This window comes from Camellia sinensis, chromosome 7 (assembly GCF_055761805.1).
Source record: "Camellia sinensis isolate YWXY chromosome 7, ASM5576180v1, whole genome shotgun sequence".
In the NCBI taxonomy this organism is placed as follows: Eukaryota; Viridiplantae; Streptophyta; class Magnoliopsida; order Ericales; family Theaceae; genus Camellia; species Camellia sinensis.
The window spans coordinates 151946953-151962194 of NC_138967.1; the positions used below are offsets into that span (position 1 = coordinate 151946953).

Genomic DNA, 15242 nt, shown 5'->3' on the forward strand with positions numbered 1-15242 from the left:
GAAGTTTCACTCGAGAACAGAATACAAACTCTCAAAAGTTTTACAGACAAAAGACTATCGTTCGAGCTCAACAATGGTCGTTCAAGCCGACACCGCTTGAGTGCAAGAAGCATCGCTCGAGCGTAGAATACTGCTCCTCCATAGTTTTGCAGACCTGCAAAAGTACTGAGAGTTTACAAAGACTGCTCAAACACTGGAAGTGACACTTGACCAGTGGAACAAAATTCTAGGCAACAAAAGTTTGAAAAACAAGCTACCAACATATTCCAAATGCGATCAAGACATCCCAAAAGCAAAACTCAAAGAGAGATAAGGGGATACAAGACATGAATAACTATATATGACAACGAAACCTAGATCCAAAACATCAAATGGGTCGGGTCTAAACCAGAATCGCTATAAAAATATTTCAGGTGCTAATGATATCCCTCCGCCAAGGTAATAGATTGGGAGGACTTGGAGCAAGAGTTTCATTTAGTTATATTCATTTTTGTATAAGCCAAGGGCATTAAGCGTATTGGACTTAAATTCCACTTTTGTTGTAACCAAGCACTGTCTTGGAAAGTTGTAAGCCTTCAGGGCATTTATTTTCTATTTTATTTTCATATCTTATCTTCTAATGTGACATATGCTACAGATTCAGAGATAGGCTTATGAATGTATATCTACATATGTCACTCTTTTTTAAACTCAATTGGAATCAATGAAAAATAATTACTTATATTAGTGTAGTTATTTAATGTATATAAAGGACGGTCTATTGCCTATTATTTCGCGGCGTTACATTGTGAGCAGTTAAGAAAGGGACTGGAAGATGTGGTCTTTGATTTCATGATGGGATTGACTTTGACTGTGATTGTTGCGACGATGGCTATTGTTTTGCGCTATACTCTATGAAAGTGTTCATTCTTGTTACTGACCGTGCAAGCTTCATATGACCCTATCGGGATCCTTCATAGGGTATATCTTTTCCTCCATCATGGCTTTTGAGAATGGCTATGGATGTCATGGCTATGAGGTATGTGATGCTTATTGGATCATATATTCTATCCATGGTAGAGACTAGGAGCTTGTAAGGGAGGTTAGCATGGTTGATTGGTCTAGTGGTTGTATTAGCCTGTTCATTTCTTATGTATGTGTGTGTATCAGTTGTATTTATAGATTTTATGTGGTTTCATTATGTTACTTGCCCATATATCTTCGTAAGTTTTCATTTATTATCTTTGATGGTAGGGGTAACCTGAGAAAAATCAAAGGATATACGGGCAACATTGAGTCAGTTGTAATTTTTGTTGTGTGTTCCCTCGCATTTTGCGAGGTTCGTTATAGTCAGTTTTGTTTGCTATAATTAGATATGTTGTATTACCTGGGGTATGCCCTTGTAAATGTGTACATTCTTTGCATTTATTTTATGACTTACCCACCAAAAAAAAAAAACTGAAATGGTGCCATGTTCATAAAATCCTTAAATTAAATGGGTAAAAAATAATTGAAATAGATGTTCAAAATAAAACTTAAGATGGTGCCATGCTCATAAAATCCCTAAATTAAATGGGTGTTGTAGACACCCCATTTTTGACTGACCTTAAGACTCAGACGTCATCGATTGAGCGCTCGGTGATTGCGCATGTTGTGCTTGTTCTGAGGTTTTGGAGTTTCGGCTGAGAGCCTTACCCCCGGACCTCGGGACCCTTTTGTGTTTTGCCTCGGTTTGCGAACCAAGTTCTGTTTTCTCTTCCCAAAGGGAGGGACAGGTCTCATAGACCATCTCTTAGTGGCCGTAGGCTACTTTTTGTGGTCGTAGACCACTGTCCCCATTTGGTGATCAGTTTTCGATTTTTCGGAGCCGTTGGCTGTACGCCTCGGTTCGGGACCATTTAACTTTCTCCGTTTGCTCCAATTTTTGGCACACACCTTGTTTCCTCTCTCTAGAAGGACACTGTGGCCTGGGAGACCACCTTTGTGGTCATACGCCGCTCTCGATGTTTAACAGCCTATTTTCGGGGCGTCCGGCCGCACGCCCGGCTATGCATTGTCGGTGCCTATCTTCCTGAGTCTATTTTAGCTCGAACCTTTTGAACCCTTTTTTTTTAGCTTCTTGAGGAAGCTTGACCTTTTGAACCCTTTTTTAGCTTCTTGATGAAGCTTGAACCTTTTGAACCTTTTTTAGCTTCTTGAGGAAGCTTGAACCTTTTGACCCTTTTTAGCTTCTCCAAGAAGCTTGACCCCTTTTTTTGGCTTCTTAAAGAAGCTTGACCCTTTGCTCCAAGCTTCTAAGAGAAGCTTGAACCTTTCTTAGCTTCTTGAGGAAGCTTGACCCCTTTACTCTAGCTTCCTCAAGAAGGTTGACCCTTTTTGCTTTAACTTCTAAGAGAAGCTTGGCCCTTTTGCTCAAGCTTCTGAGAGAAGCTTGGACCTTTGTTCTTCTATAAGAGAAACCCTATCCCTCATTAGCAAAGGTTGAGATTTTTGGCCAAGGCTCCATACACATATATCTCTCTCTATATCTCCTCCATTTTAGCTCAAAAAGTGTAAGGTTCTTGGCCCCATTGCACTACAACTCTTAGCCTAACCCTTCCACCTTCAGCCTAAGCATCTTGGAGGCCATTTTCAGAGGCTAAGGGACAGGTTTTTGGTTTCAGAGCTGCTGGAGTTCTTGGCTACAAGGATAACACTCCTTTTCCCTTTTTTATTCCCCATTTTTGCACAAACTTTTAGCCTATCTTGCATGCTGTTTTGAGCTTAGTGTTTAATTGATAAAAGTTCTGATTTTGCATGCTTTTGATCTTTGTTTAAGGTCACTTTTGTGTTTGGGGTTGTTTACCCCCTCTTAGGCCTTGTTTGGCCTCTTTTTTGTGCCTTTTTTGTAAGTTTCGGGACCACCTTGTATTGGCCTTCTCACCACTGAAATCCAGAGGGATTTCAGTGGTGGGGATGGTGTTTTGAGATCCTAAGAAGGAGAGGGCCATCTGCTCTCCTTGTTGTCTTGTTTGTTGGCATTTTTGGCCTTACAAAGGTGCCCCTATTTGCACACTTCTTGAGCATATTTTAGGCTATTTTTAGTGAGTTTTAAGACCTGCATAGGCTCTGTCTAGAGCCCTTTTTGCCATTTTAAATGTCCATCTTGCATGTGTAGAACAACCCTCTTTATAGCCTATCATTTTTGCATGCATGGACCATGTTTCAGTGGATTTTTGGGCTTTATTTGACACGTCATACCTCTGAATTTTGTTGGTTTGGTGGCCTCTTGATTGCCTCATATACTTGTAGTGTAAACCCCCTTCACTAGCTTGTATTGCATGTCATTTTAGCCTATGATTCTAGCACTTTTTGGCCATACCTTAAACTGATTTTGTTCATAATTTAGGCTGCCTAAGCTCTGTTTTGTGGTCTCATGGTCGAAAAATGCTTGCCATGCATACTTGTTGTGTAATAGCCTTGCATGGCTTTGAGTTTCAGGGTCTCTTGCATGCTTGACTTGAGCTATTTACATGTTTTGGCATCACTGGGTATGATATTTCAGAGCTTATACTTGTGCCATACTCCCATGTTTTCCATGCCTTAGGTGCTATTGAGAGTTATGCTTGTATGTCTCATTTACTGACCATTGCATGAGCTTCATTTGAATGCATTCCGAGCCACCATCCCAACGCATTTTGCCACTGATTTTGGCCTGCATCAGGTCTGTTTGGGGTTAGTTTCATCATTTGGGCATTGCTTTGCATACCTCTAGTGTAATGTGCTTCACTAGTTTCGGTACTTGAGCCTATCAACATGCATTGCATGAGTTGTTGCATCATTTCGGAGTCATTTTGTATGTTATTTTAGAGCTGGAGTGTATGCCATTGTGCCTCATGTTTCATCCTTGCCATGCTCCTGGAGAGTTGTATCTTGTGCCCTTGGCTTGAAGCCTTTGCATTGTGCATGCTTGTGTATGTCTTGTTGCTTTGATTTCATCATTTCAACACTATTGGCCACTGATTTTGGCATGCTTGAGAGCTACCCATGTTAGTGTAAGTCCATCTTACCATGTTGTTGCATGCTTGTTTCATTTTGCATATTGTTGCATGCTATACATGTCCACATATTTAGGTTGTATGCCTGTTGCATATTGCATGTTAACATGCTCATGTTGCATTAGATTTGTTGCACACTTGAGTTATTTGCATGCTTGCTTGCTTGCCTAGGTTGCATTGCATTGTGTGTGCATCTCTTGCCTCTTGATCAATCATGATAGAGGTTGGGTCCCTTTATGTGTTTTGTGCATTTCATTCCATATTGAGTTGCACACTTGACTCTTTGGCCATCATGCATGGAAATGCGTGATTGGTGGCCCAAGGGTTGAGGACCATCCTCCCTTGAGTTTATAACATGATAAGGAGGGTGGTCATGCACACATTGCTTTGAAAATGCATTGCCATGCTCTATTTGCCCTCTGTTGCTGCAAAACAGGATTCTGCAGGAAGAGTTGGCCGACCGACCACATTAGTGCCGGCCGGCTATTCATTTCTGGCCAGAGCTATACAACCGGTCGATGACCACTTTTCCATGGCTGGTGACTATTCCTCTTGGCCGGTGACCTTCCACAATGCTCAGAAGGTGGTCCAGAAGTAGCCTTAGGACTTGTGCAGTCTTCAGAGGTGCAGAACAATGCAAATAGAGGCAGCATGTGGCACGGCAACGGGTTTCCGAGCGAGGCGAATCGAGCATGTATGCATTTAACCCTCTTCCCGAGGCAGCTTTACTGCTTTAATAGCTTAATTAATTTGTTAATTAATTAAGGTTTTGTAATATTTAATTAGCTAGAGTAGTTAATTATTTATTTGGTTTGTATTATTCTTTTGGCCCCTCCGAAAGAGGGCGAATTTTGTAATAAGCGTGCGTGTGTGTGATGCATGTCTTCCAACCCCACGTCTTTCTCCCTTTTACTTACCAGCTTTCAATGGTTAGTCTTAGGGCACGTTTCAATTAGCATACTTATGATAGCATGTTTGCATACATTCATTCGTATTGCACGCACCGGGCTCGGCGCATCATACTAATTGCATAGTATTTCAATTCCAACTTGAATACGTGTATCGAGTTGTCGCATTTCACATGCCATTCTTAGGGTAGCCGAGCCAATCTTAGTTGCATTAGCCATTGCTAACATGAACTAGGATCATGCATTGATTACTAACTAGTTTCCTGTTTTGGCTCGGAGTACTAGGTAAGCGTTTCTGCTTTAACATCTTGCATGTATTGAATGTTAACATGGCAGCATGCTTGCCATGAGGCTAATTGCTTATGTGATATAACTGCCTAAATGCCTGTGGGTGAAGGTTGGATTGCTTGAATTGAAACAATTCATTGGAATCCGTGTTTTAGCCTACTTGCGAGTAGCAAACTTCAAAACCATTTTCAAACAAACGGATATGCAATGCTTTGTCCCAAATTAGGCGATCTAGTCTGTACTTGTTTTGCTGTGCGCATCACGTAGTAAAGATTAGCTAATTAACCGGAATAAGAGCACATAATGTTTTCAAAACTTGATATCATGGTTAGTAGAGGCCGATCTTTGATCGGGCGAGCGGGGGTGCTCACGAAGTGACCTTCCCCAATCGTACCCAAGTTCCCGAGTCGAGGTAACTTTGGTGACGACAGACACATGGCCTTAGGCACGAGTCAAGGTTTCCTAAATTCCCCCAAAATAAAATATTTAGGTGGCGACTCTATATCTGGCAAAGCAGTCCATGTTTGGCACTTCTTTCTAAAAAATCGGTTTTTCAAAACGATTTGCCGGATTTGGACTCTTTGATGATTCATCGGTCTTGCATTGCACTCTGCAAGATTAGTTACAGGACCATGACATTGAGTCCTAAACTATAGTGAGCCCATATGAACAAAACGGGATTCCCTCTCGGGACGTTCGGGGACGTCTACAGGTGTATTTAAAAAGAAAAACCTCTATTTCTTACGCTCATCAGTTTTAATTTTGCCCACTTTTAGTGCTCAGTTTTGCAAATCCATCATTGAATTGAAAAAATACTTTAAACTATTTTCTTCCTACAATGACCTCACTCGTAACTACTTTAACGGTACAATCCCTCCACAATGGGGATCCCTACAACAAGTAACACATATGTATGTATCACCATCTCTCTCTCTGTCTTTCTCTCTTCCTCTCTCTCTCTGTCTCTTCATCTTCTTCTTCTATCTATCTATATCTTTTATACTATTATTATATATGTGAACACCTGCTTTTGGCATCTTGAAACTTTTTTTCTCTTTATGCCAAGTGTTCAATTTTCTATTCACAAAAATGAAAAAAAAAAAAAAAAAAAAAAAAGGGCGGACTTGATTTTAAGATCACAAATTTGATAAACAAGGCTCTTACCATTTGAGTTGCATAGAACATATAGCTAGTATTTGTTTATTTATTTATTTGACTTATACACTAGAGTGTTCTGCACACCCAAAGGGCGTGTTTGAAATTTTCATGTGGGTCGAAAATTGAAATTGGTTGTTATAGATTGAATAGGTAAATAAATAAAAAAGTTGTGTTTAAATTCTTAGTTACAAAAGGATAATTTGAGAATAAAATTATGTGACACAAACGTATCAAACACCAACTTAGCCCTTTACATATATAATAGAATAGCTAATAGAATAGATATACAGACCTATAGACTTGATTGAATTTAGCATCTGCAGTGGCAGTTAGAGAATTTTGGGAAAGCAAAAACTTTGATGTCTATGCCAATTCTAGTGTTTGCTTTATATATATTAGTTGTCTGCACAAACGATAGTGTGCCACTCAACAAAAAACAATAGCATAAGAATAATAACAAAGAAGAATGCACACATAGTATGTGTTGCTCAAGTGGTCAAGATCTTCTTTTCCAAATCCATGCTCTTGGTTTCAAGTCCCATCCTCAACTTAATTATAATTTTTACACAAATATCATCAATAGGGGTATTTTGGAAAACTCAATATATGAGACATTTTATGTCAACACCATCTCAAGGCTTCACATATATAATAGTATAGAGTATAAATGGATTGATAGATAGAAGATTAGTATAGATATGCCATCTTAGAGATTTTATTGTTCTTTGTTCCTTATGGCTAACGATGTCATTACCGTTCCCTCCTTGGAAACCGATTAATGGGTTCAATCTTGAAAGAAATTGGAAACATCAACACACTTCGGCATATGTAAAATTACTACTACCCTATTCTTTCCTGTATATGCATATGATTTTTGTTTTGTTTTTTTAATCACTTTTTGTCATTAAGGGTTTGAATATTGATGTTTTTAGTACCCTGGAATTCAATCAGCTATTAGGAACCCTTCCTCTAGAGCTTGGGAATCTTTCTCAGATAAGCGCCATGTAAGACCCCATTTTTGTTGAATCATTTACGAGTTCCATGAATAGAAACAGTCCCTCCACATATATGGATAAGTCTGTGTACATTTAACCATTCCCAGATCTTGTAGTGACTAGAGTCCCTTACATTGGGATACCTTTTTTCATTTACAAAAGTTCCATGTCTTTTGGAATATATAATTATGTTAAAGTTTTGGATAGTCAATCAAAGCGAGGCAGTTTTGTGCTTGAATCATGTTGCATGGCTAATAATATACAATTTTGGTCAAGTGGAAGGCTTATTTACTAGATCTAAACATGAAACTAATGTCTTGGGGATTATCTTCATATCCACCTCTCTCTAACAACTAAAGATTTTGAGAAAAATTTACCTTGGCACTAAAGTTTAAGGTCAATTGATTTATTAGTTGAGTGCATTTTATTGTCAAAGACATTTTACATCAAACTATTTTACTGGGGAGCTTCCAGGAACACTTGCAAAGCTGATTACTTTGACGGAATTGTAAGTTTCTTTTCCTTTCATGGGTGATTTTAATATGATTAGAATTAGTTACCCTTTTCCATTTTTAGTGAATTATCAATTAATTAGTTTGAAAAATGTAGTCTGGTTAGTGGGAACCAAGTTATTGGAAAGATACCCAACTTCATCCAAAAATGGACAAATATCAAGAAATTGTGAGAGCTTGACCTGTTTTGTTATACTTAATTGTTATTTAATTATATAATATATTTTTTAGCATTTACATTTGAATTTCTATTGTGCAGAGGGATTCAAGCTAGTGGTTTAGATGGCCCAATTCCTCAAGAGATTGCTTCTTTAACAAAAATGACTAACTTGTCAGTAAAATCTTCTAATTCCATGGCTTTTAACTATTTCAAAATAGTGTACGATTAATTTTGTTCTCTTCTTGTCAGAGAATTAGTGATTTAAATGGAATGGAAGCAACTTTTCCATGTCTTAATAGTTTGACAAACATGAATAGATTGTAAGTTGAGCTAATTGCTTCTGTAGTACTATCTTTCAAAGAATATATGAATGTGTTACTCGTTGACTTGAAGTGCATGTATTTAATTGCACCACAGGATACTGAGGAGTTGCAATATTACTGAACCCTTACCTAACTATCTTGCCAATTCAACAAAGTTAAAAACCTTGTTAGTGGATTTGTATCTCTTTCCCCTTGTCTAGTTACATTTAAACTAGTAACTTTCTATTTAAAGGTTTTCCCATAGTGATGTGACAAATCAATTTAATCATTAAATATTTTTTGAAGTACATCACAAACTGTTGATAGATGGTGTACATTGCTCTCCATTTGTGGACAATTCTCTTAAAAATTACTATGCGAAACAATGAAGGCAATTGATGCGATGTGATCATTTGAACATAAGTATAAGCACTTCTTTGTTGGAAGAGTTAGAATTCAAGTCATTTTGAAAGCTTCTTACTTTATATTTCTCTTGTAGAGACCTCAACTTCAACAAACTAAATGGAGAAATACCAAGCAACTTTGTCAATCTGTCAACCGTAGAATTCATGTATGGATACTAATATTTTATACAATTTTTTAAGTTTTAGTTGCTACTTTCACGTGCTGATTGGTACTGCTCAAGTTGAATCACCAGCAACATAAATTATCCAAATGAGATATTAAAGTAGAGAACCAATCAATGGCCCGAAACAACCAAAGCACTCTTAGAAACCATCAAATTAAATTAATCCAGTGATAAACCTTTGAAGATAATTGTCTTAAATAAGATAAATAAAGGCTAAGATAATGGTCAAAGGAGAGGAATATGTTTTAGTAGTTTAAATTCCATAGACCAAAAGTAGGATTCCATTTTACATTGTCAAGCCGGGATTCAAATTTCAATGAGATAATATTTTAGTTTGAGGATGCATGTATCAAGTTTTCTCTTTTGAAAATGCTTGAATTAGTGTCATTGTTATATATTTGTGTAAGATTGTTGGCTGTATGTTTGCAGAAAAAAAAGAGGACTAATTTCATGATATTGGTGTTGTTTAGTTTTCTAACTAGAAATTGCCTAAGTGGACCTGTGCCTGATTGGATACTAAAACATGGAATAAACATGTAAGTTATCTTCTAAAACCACATTTTTTTACCAAGTTATCTTCTAAAACCCTAGTTTTATTATGTATGTTAGGATTTTTAATCCTAATCGTTTGTTGCATCAATTTATTTTGGCAAATTCTATAACAAAGCAATTTCATTTTATTTCTTATTCTCTTGGTTTGGTAAGTTGTCATTAATGGCTGGGATTTTCAAAATCAACTTGCAAATCTAGATAACTTTGAATTTTGTTGGCTCAAAGATTTTGTGAACAAATTGATTATTGGTTTGTGAACTCAAACAATTTGTCAAAAGCATGCCTCAAAGATAAATCATTATCTTTCTTGAAATTGTCATGCATGTGTTTTATAACATTGACAGTTGTTTTTTTCGGTGGCTCGAAGTTGAGTTTGAAATATTTGCATGCTAGTTTAAGATTTTGATTTCCTTTATTTTCTTGATTGTCAACTTGTGACAATTTGTAATCAAGCATGTGATGCCAACCTCAAAAGATGTGTGTGACTGATGAAATCTTTTCCACATAAAAAGGTGTGCTTGTGTTAAGAGAAGATGGAGACAAAGTGTGGCTGAAATTAAGGAACAAATATGGAGATCGTCAGAAGCAAAAAGTCTGCAAAAATAGCCTGTCCAGTTCGTATGGTCGCGCCCACAACCTTCACCATCCTGCCTAAGACCAAGACACGTCCAAGCCGTGATCAAATCAGCTCCTAGAAGCTTTTGCCTGCATCCCGCGAAGGCTGGTCGTGCCCACAACCACCTTGAACACAAAGTCCTGCCCAAGCTTATTTAAGGGAGGCTTGGCAAGAGTATTTTGTATCTCTTTTGCTCATTTTTTGAGCACTCTCTCCTAAGCTCTTCTAAGTATTTTTTTCTTCTGAGAGATCATTTTCATAAGTGAAATACATTTTCGTAGAGATATTTTGAGATTGAACTTTGTAGTAAGGATTACTTGTGAAAAATCTAAAAATCCCCCATATATTGATTCATGATTATGTTTCAATTTATAAACAATAAATAATAATCCCAATCAAATAATCAAAGACAAATCGATACAACGATTTAATGTGGAAAAATCACAATTAGAGCACCTCCAATTGTGATAAAAAAAATCACGGGCCAAAGCTATAAAACAATCCACTAAGAAGACAAAAAGGAATTACGCAAGTGTATCCTTAATTACCTAGCGAATCGATTCCTGAATTGAACCAATCCCGCTGTGCCTCTTTCACCACCGTCTTCACCTCAGAATTGTCTTACCTAACGTTGAATCCACAACGCTAATGTCGAATCCATGACAATGAGCCACTCTGGAATCCACCAAAGCTTTAGGCCCAAATTCTCCAGAATCTACTAAAGAACAACTCTCTCTTTTGTGAATAAAAGAAGACAAACAAATCCCTTGATGATTGTTAAAATGGTTAAGAGAAATATATAAATGAATTGTATGTCTCAGACTCAAGGTACAACGACTCATATATATAGGAGTGTTGCAATCAAGTATGGACTCCTAGATTTTCAAGTATGGAAGGACTCACAGATTTACAGGGCATATACCTAAATATATACAATATATATTAACCATATATATTAACATCCCCCCTCAAACTCAAGGAGGATAAACATCAACCAACTTGAGTTTGGAAACTAAGTCACTTAAACAGTCAAAAGGATGAGCCTTGGTAAGGATATCAACATGTTGATCAGCAAAAGCAAAAGAAAGAAGATGGATAGTGCCACGAGTAACATGTTGTCGAATAAAATGGCAGTCAATCTCAATATGTTTGGTGCAGTCATGGAAGACATCATCATAAGCAATCTGAATGGCACTTTGATTGTCACAATAAAGAGAGGTAGCACCAGAGAAGGAAACACCCATGTCAGCAAAGAGCTAGTGAAGTCATAGAAGTTACTAAGTAATGTCAGCAAGAGCACAATATTAAGCTTCAGTGCTACAACGAGCCGTGAAACATTGTTTCTTTTTGCGCCAAGTAAGAAGTGAATCCCCTAAGAAAAAATAGAAACCTATAGTGGAGCGTCGATCAATAGGATCTCCATCCTAATCAGCATCAGAAAAGGCACGAAGCTCAAGAAAAGAGTGAGCAGAATAATGGAGTCCATGGAACATGGTGCCTTTGAGGTAGCGAAGTATGCAAAGCATGGCAGTGTAATGAGGGGTGCGGGGAGCCGACATGTACTAACTAACAAGATGTACATCATAAGCAATGTCAGGACGTGTCATAGTGAGATAGACAAGACTACTTACTAGCTGTCGATAAAGAGTAACATCTGAGAGAAGATCCCCATCAAGTGGAGCGAGACAAGTCTGAGTACCAATCGGAGTAGGGGTAGTCTTGCAATTAGAAAGAGCAGCATGAGCCAAAAGATCAGATGTATATTTGGCTTGTGATAAATAATAAACAGTAGAAAGAGACTTCAAGACCCAAGAAATAATTAAGTGCACCAAGGTCTTTCATTTCAAAATTTTGGCTGAGAGATTGTTTGAGGCTAAGAATACTAGCTACATCATCACTGGTGATAATCATATCATCCACATAGAGGAGAAGAAGAGTGGTGCCATGAGTTGTCTTCCAAATAAAGAGAGTAGAGTCATATGAGCTGAAGGTGAAACCAAGATCATGAATGGTGGAACTGAACTTAGCAAACCAAGCGCAAGGGGCTTGTTTGAGACCATACATGCTGAAGTTTGCAAATTTTATTGGCCGGATCAGTAGACCAAGGTGGAGGTTGCATATAGACCTCCTCAAGAAGATCACCATTAAGAAGGCATTTTTTACATCCATTTGGAAAAGGTCCCAGTGGTGAGAAGAAGCAACAACAATCAGGCTGCGAACAGAGGTAAGCCTAGCAACAAGAGCAAAGGTCTCCTCATAATCAATACCATATTCCAGGGGAAAGCCTTTTGCAATAAGGCAAGCTTTGTACCGCTCAATAGAACCATCAGAGTGAGTCTTGATTTTGTAGACCCATTTGTAGCCAATCGTAGTCTTTCCAGGAGGAAGATCAACAATGTCCCAAGTATGAGTTTTGTCTAGAGCCTGAAGTTCATCAGTCATAGCTTACTGCCAAAGAGGATTAGTACAAGGAGGTAGGTTCATGAGTTGAAAAATTAGTGGATCCAACAATATAATCACGAAGATAAGTAGGTTGTCGAGTTACCCGACTTAGACAACCTGTGGGAGGAGGATCTGGTAGGGTGATAGGAGACTCAACGAGACACTCAATAGGAGTTGGAGACCCCGGAAGGAGAACAGCAGGACCATCATATGATATGATGTTAAATCGCTCAAATTCTCACATGATATGATGTTGACTAGATCATGATCTCATAATGTTTTGCTAGTGAATTGTGCCCTACTTGTGAAGCTTTCAATGCCTACAAAGTAAGATAAATATTGTTATTACCTTTACATTTCTATTTTGATGTAATAGCTTCGAGTGATTTATACTATTATGAATTATAAAGAAAAATTGTTAGAGTGTGCATACATACACACGACATCCACCTGACTTCACATGAATATGGGAAAGCAACAAAATCCTAAAAAGTAGATGTCATACATGGTGAACACACAAAAATACTATATATAATATGTATTTTTATATCTATATGTAATATGTACTACAAGTACAAAAGCTGACGAATACTATACTACTAAATTTTCAATCGGCGGTGCATATTGTGGAAGATAAAGTTCCCAAATAATCTTATTTATATCTTTCTCTGGACAATTTAAAATCTTGACATATACAAAAATAATCTCCGTGTCATGCTTAACTTGTGGTGGGCATGTGAATATCATACTCTCTCTCACGCTTTCTCTATAATTTTTGAAGGAAACGTTATACACATTAAGGGGTAAGATTACCATTTCCAATGAATGGCTAGATACTGTTCAAGCTATGATGTGTTTATGTAGGTCATGTGTTGCAATCCGTCAGAGTTTCTCCAACGTATCAACCAAATGTCCAAATTAAGGTTTATAAATTGAAGCTATATACCTGTTTCTTGGAGTATTCGAGAAGTGTAAGTGTCTGACATAGTGAAGAAAAAAAAAAGATTGTATAAATTAAGAAATATGTAAACCTATTGGAGATGATTTGAAATGTTAGCTAAACTACAAAAGTTAATTGTTGAAAGGTGTTTTGTTTTTTCCTTCTTTTTTGCTTAATTCATGGATACTTGTAATTTAGTCTAGAGATTATTGAACAAAAAACTTTTGATAGTTAATGTGTCTTGGTTGATCACTGTGTTTTGGATGTCATGCTATATGATAATAATGGCAAAAGAAAAAAAAAACTTTATGAAGTTTGTATCTTCATATCTTAGTTATTGGTATTCATTGCAGCTGAACAAATTTTGCTCAAAAACTTGAAATGGTTATTGGTGGTGATGATAGAATTGAAATTCGACTATCTGCACTCGCCTACCCGGTCTTTTGTGGACCAACATGAGGTCCTGTGATCAAAATTATGGTGCTTAATGCTTTCATGTGTCTAAAAAACATCTCTGGCATAGATAATTTCTCATTTTACTTGTCAATTTGAATTATCTTTGTTCTAGAACTTTTGTAGATGAATATATGATTTAGACATTGGGGGGGAAAAAAAAATTAGAGTAATGGCAAGCCATTTGAAGTTGAAAATATGTTGTCAGGATTTTATTTGGCTTACAATGTATCTAGAATATGCATCACAATGGGTGCCTTAAGGGAGAGGTCTAACATAACAATGCATTGATAGTCTTACTAAAATTAAAGTACATCTCAAATTGGATTTGTGACTACTGATGTTAGGGTAGAGGGGGAAAGTTGCTTGTTAGGCTATTTTTTTATTATTTTTTATAGGTTAGACTTTGGACCTAATCTACTCCTTCCAAGCCCCATCAATAGGGTAAATTGGATTTTATTTTTATTTATTTATTTTTTTTTTTTTTACTTATCCTAGTGACACAAAAAGTGCACAGAACAGACAACCATCATGTGTGTGTCTTTTCTGTGCATTTTTTCTACGCCCCTAGAGTTTGTATGTTTCTTTTCTTCAACTCATCTACTTCCCGATCTTTTTATTTTTTTTCTTTTTCCCTACATTTAATGATGGATAATATGACTATACTTTGTGACAAGTTGGTCTTCCTTTTATATAAATATGGTGGAAAAGAAACTTTTAATGAAAGTATCAAATATGAAGATGATTTGGATATAGATGGGCCTACAAAGTTCGTGCAACATGGAACTAACTGGGCATTTAGGAGCATTGGTCTCTTCTTGGATGACAATAGTGTTGATTCCTTGATTTCGACAAATACGTCAAGGCTGTCTATGAGAAATTTCAAGTTGTATATGGATGCACGACTTTCTCCTATATCTCTGACTTATTATAGGTTTTGTCTGCTAAATGGAAACTACACTGTAAAGCTTCACTTCGCAGAGATCATGTTTACTGATGACAAAACATTTAGCAGCCTTGGAAGGCGTATATTTGATATTTACATTCAGGTGATTTTAACACCAATAGAACTGTTGTAGAAAATAAATTTCATGTGATTTATGAGATTTAGAATTTCATTTTTCATCTGTGTGATACTTCTCAAATTTTAGGAAGGCTTACCAACACAAAATCATGACTTTCTAAGGAAATTGTTGCATGGAAAGCTTGAGTGCAAGGATTTCAACATTGAGAAGCAGCAGGTGAGGTTGGTAAGGAAACCATACAAACATTCACTGCAGTTGTGACTAATAGTACATTGTAGATCCGCTT

The 15242-nt window shown here is 37.1% G+C and overlaps 1 pseudogene; it reads left to right on the forward strand.

The window, feature by feature from the left end:
- Positions 1-992: 992 nt before the first annotated feature.
- The window catches only part of LOC145796217 (putative leucine-rich repeat receptor-like serine/threonine-protein kinase At3g14840), a 55119-nt pseudogene continuing 40869 nt past the window's right edge, over positions 993-15242 (forward strand).